Source organism: Globicephala melas, chromosome 3 (genome assembly GCF_963455315.2).
Source record: "Globicephala melas chromosome 3, mGloMel1.2, whole genome shotgun sequence".
NCBI lineage: Eukaryota > Metazoa > Chordata > Mammalia > Artiodactyla > Delphinidae > Globicephala > Globicephala melas.
This window is the reverse complement of record NC_083316.1, coordinates 33,586,542-33,591,556: the sequence shown is the minus strand read 5'-3', so window position 1 is coordinate 33,591,556 and position 5,015 is coordinate 33,586,542. Positions and strand designations below refer to the sequence as shown.

Below are 5,015 nucleotides of genomic sequence, written 5' to 3'. Positions count from 1 at the left end.
CTGGACGATATGCACGTCTCAGTATCTTCATCTATTCTCCTTTCTCTCTGCTTCTGCATCCCAGAGAAATTGATCTGGTCTGCGAGGCATAGAGAGGCAGGGCTGTCAAATCAGGACCCGAGCCAAAAAGTATAGTGCATTAATCACTAGTAAAGTTGTCTTCCATTAGTGACAGAATGATACTACATATACAGGTGACACAGGACAAAAGGAAGAAAGAATTGGGGCTTGAGCAAAAAATCAAGTCTTAGCCATGGAACAAAGAGAAAGAAGCACATTTTGAAAAATAAAAGGATGTCTTTTAGATTTAATCAGATACAAAACTTGCAGGCAAAATGAGAAGTGCTCGATACAGAAGCCTATAGGTAAAACAGCTCTAATCTTTTTTTTTTTTTTTTAATTTATTTTTGGCTGCATTGGGTCTTCATTGCTGTGCGCAGGCTTTCTCTAGCTGCGGCGAGCGGGGGCTACTCTTCGTTGCGGTGCACGGGCTTCTTATTGCGGTGGCTTCTTTTGTGGAACATGGGCTCTAGGGCGTGCGGGCTTCAGTAGCTGTGGAGCACAGGCTTAGTTGCTCTGCGGCATGTGGGATCTTCCCCAACCAGGGCTCCAACCTGTGTCCCCTGCACTGGCAGGTGGATTTTTTTTTTTAACATCTTTATTGGAGTATAATTGCTTTACAATGTTGTGTTAGCTTCTGCTGTAAAACAAAGTGAATCAGCTATACCTATAGCAGACAAATTCTTAACCACTCCATCATCAGGGAAGCCCAAAACAGCTCTAATCTTAAACAGCTAAAAGTTTCTACTTCATTATCGTATTACACCAGCTTTTCAGTGCCAGATTTTCCAGCAGAAGAGGAATAATGAGTTTAATAAGAATGATAATGAGGAGAAATTATCCCAGCCTGGATTTCTGGCCCAGATGAAAATATCTTTCTCTGAGCGCCGGAAAAACAGGTTTGCAGCCCAGTCTGGATCTGGGTTTTTCAGAATGTGGCCCCAGGATCTTCTGCCTCAGTGAGTTCCTGTTAAGAGGCTATTGCATAGACCTACTCCAGACCTCCTGAGTCAGAATCTCTGCAGGGAGCCCCAACAATATACAACTTTAACAACCACCCCGAGTGATTTTTACACACACTCTAATTATGAAACCTCTGCTTTAAAATTTAAGAAGATTTGCGCAAAGAGTGTGAAGAATGTTAACACCTTGGATTAAAGAGACAGTCTATTTTATAGTCCCATTATAGAGTAATAGAAAACTTTATGGCTCTTGTGCAGTCTAGGGTCAGGAGCAGGCAATACCCAGACCAGATTACAATGGTAATTTTATTATTTTATATATATATATAAGATTTTATTTTATATATATATAATAATATATATATTATTATATATGTAATATATAATATATATTATATATAATATATGATATATATGATATATAATATATTATATAATATATATTATATATTATATATAATATATATTATATATAATATATATTATTATATATATAAGATTATATATATTATAATCTTATATTATTTAAAAGAGTAGATACTCTAAAATCCTCTCTTCATTGCAGCACCATTCAAAATCTTCTCTTCAGACAGTTGAAGCTGGAAAACAGGAGAGGGCTTTAGTCGGTGGCTCTCCCCTCTGTGGGACATGGAGAGAGTAGCTGCGATAGATGACAGGGCCTCGGTCCCTGCCACCTCCTGAAAAGACTTGCAAGTGCGCTGCACCTCAAAGCGGGCAGTGATGGAAATGCTAGAACTGGTGGCAGCTCTGCGCAAAACCTCGGGGACGCGCTGCCAGAGGAGATCCGGGAGCCCCTGCTGCAAGATGAGCAGTGGACTTTTGAATCAGCTGTGCAAGAGAATGTCAACATTCATGGGCAAGCGTGGCAGGAAGCTTCAGACAATTGCTTATGGATTCTGATATCAAAGTCCTTGAAAACCAGTTTGATGAAATCACAGTCCATGTAGCCACAAAACAGTAAGCAGTATCCCAGAAAGATCCTTCAATGTGTCATCAAAATCATAAAAGCAAAACAAGAAATTCTGAAGCAGTACTAACCTGTTGTACATCCATTGGACCTAAAATATGACCCTGATCCAGCCCCTCGTATGGAAAACTTGAACTGCAGAGAAGAAACAATAGCTAAGGAGATGAGTGAAGCTACGAAGTCCTTGCCTGCATTAACTGAACAAGGAGATGGATTTTTCCCAAGTTTTAAAGATGCAGCCTATTATCCGGCTCCAGAAAGTCCACCAAGAAGTCTTCTTCGGGGGCTTCCCTGGTGGCGCAGTGGTTGAGAGTCCGCCTGCCGATGCAGGGGACACGGATTCGTGCCCCGGTCCGGGAAGATCCCACATGCCGCAGAGCGGCTGGGCCCGTGAGCCATGGCCGCTGAGCCTGCGCGTCTGGAGCCTGTGCTCCACAACGGGAGAGGCCACAACAGTGAGAGGCCCGCGTACTGCAAAAAAAAAAAAAAAAAAGAAGTCTTCTTCGGGTTGTTATAGGAAACCAAATGTTAAACCTGAGAGCTTTATAGCACAAGTAAAAACCACACCAGTGGAGACTTCTGCTAGGAAAACCACTGACTTGGTACTGAGAAGGAAGGGAACTAAATAAAGACTGCCGCCAGAGAAAATGGTATCCGTTGAGGCCAAAGAGAATCAGTCTTGATACATAAGGTCTTTCTGTTTATCTTGGGAGTTGAAATTAGGCACTATCAACATTTAGATTACAGCTTAATGCCTAGACAGGACTTCAATTAAAACAACAGATAACTAGTGATTCCTTTATACAAATATAGTAGCTCTATGCTGGGGTATGATGTAATATTGTGTTTCTTCCCTCACCTTTTCATCTATAGTCAATGAAAAGCATATATTTTTTTAAATATTTACACAAAGTCTGTCAATGGTCATTAAGAGTGCAAATTTTTACTGTCCTTAAATACCATCAACACTTGGATGCCTTATAGGTTGTTGTTTTTTTTAATAAATTTATTTATTTTTACATCTTTATTGGAGTATAATTGCTTTACAATGGTGTGTTAGTTTCTGCTTTATAACAAAGTGAATCAGTTATACATATACATATGTTCCCATATCTCTTCCCTCTTGCGTCTCCCTCCCTCCCACCCTCCATATCCCACCCCTCTAGGTGGTCACAAAGCACCAAGCTGATCTCCCTGTGCTATGTGGCTGCTTCCCACTAGCTATCTATTTTACGCTTGGTAGTGTATACATGTCCATGCCACTCTCTCACTTCTTCGTCACAGCTTACACTTCCCCCTCCCCATATCCTCAAGTCCATTCTCTAGTAGGTCTGTGTCTTTATTTATTTATTTTTGGCTGGGTTGGGCCTTTGTTGCTGCACGCGGGCTTTCTCTAGTTGCTGCGAGCAGGGGCTACTCTTCGTTGTGGTGCGCGGGCTTCTCAATGTGGTGACTCCGCGGCATGTGAGATCTTCCCGGACCACGCTCGAACCCGTGTCCCCTGCATTGGTAGGCGGATTCTTAACCACTGTGTCACCAGGGAAGTCCCAGCCTTACAGCTTTTTATGGAATTTCAGAAGTAACGTGTTTCATTGTGTTTCCTGGATATACATCTTTCTTTAAAAAAGAGCTGTGTAGGGACTTCCCTTTAATTAGCACTTAAAGCCACCCGTTAAATCAGATGCCTGAATCCTCAGCAGTCAGTGCCATGTTTATCCTCCCCAACACACACTTTGTTTACATGGGTCCTATATAGCAAATACTGGAAAAGGAACTATACCTTAATCACAAAAGGAGACTACAAAGAATTCCAAGACATGAGGAAATGAAAGAGGTCACCATGAATGCAGGTAAAACCTAGATGTATGAGACTAATAAGGATTTATGAGACAACTTTGTCCCTGTGGCCAGTCTTTGTGTCACATTGGAGTACACTCCAGCATTGAAACAAAGAACACACTTTTTTTTTTTTTTTTTTTTTTTTAACATCTTTATTGGGGTATAATTGCTTTACAATGGTGTGTTAGTTTCTGCTTTATAACAAAGTGAATCAGTCATACATAAACATATGTTCCCATATGTCTTCCCTGTTGCGTCTCCCTCCCTCCCACCCTCCCCATCCCACCCCTCCAGGCTGTCACAAAGCACCGAGCCAATATCCCTGTGCCATGCGGCTGCTTCCCACTAGCTATCTACCTTACTGCGTTTGTTAGTGTGTATATGCCCATGACTCTCTCTCGCCCTGTCACAGCTCACCCTTCCCCCTCCCCATAACCTCAAGTCCGTTCTCTAAGAGGTCTGCGTCTTTATTCCTGCTTTACCCCTAGGTTCTTCATGACATTTTTTTCTTAAATTCCATATATATGTGTTAGCATACGGTATTTGTCTTTTTCTTTCTGACTTACTTCACTCTGTATGACAGACTCTAGGTCTATCCACCTCATTACAAATAGCTCAATTTCGTTTCTTTTTATGGCTGAGTAATATTCCATTGTATATATGTGCCACATCTTCTTTATCCATTCATCCGATGACGGGCACTTAGGTTGTTTCCATCTCCGGGCTATTGTAAATAGAGCTGCAATGAACATTTTGGTACATGACTCTTTTTGAATTTTGGTTTTCTCAGGGTATATGCCCAGTAGTGGGATTGCTGGGTCATATGGTAGTTCTATTTGTAGTTTTTTAAGGAACGTCCATACTGTTCTCCATAGTGGCTGAACCAATTCACATTCCCACCAGCAGTGCAAGAGTGTTCCCTTTTCTCCACACCCTCTCCAGCATTTATTGTTTCTAGATTTTTTGATGATGGCCATTCTGACTGGTGTGAGATGATATCTCATTGTAGTTTTGATTTGCATTTCTCTAATGATTAATGATGTTGAGCATTCTTTCATGTGTTTGTTGGCAGTCTGTATATCTTCTTTGGAGAAATGTCTATTTAGGTCTTCTGCCCATTTTTGGATTGGGTTGTTTGTTTTCTTGTTATTGAGCTGCATGAGCTG

The 5,015-nt window shown here is 41.2% G+C and overlaps 1 pseudogene; it reads left to right on the top strand.

Annotated features, from left to right (window-relative positions):
* Positions 1-1,670: 1,670 nt before the first annotated feature.
* LOC115866453 (kinetochore-associated protein NSL1 homolog pseudogene) lies at positions 1,671-2,700 on the top strand (annotated as a pseudogene).
* The last annotated feature ends 2,315 nt before the right edge of the window (positions 2,701-5,015 follow it).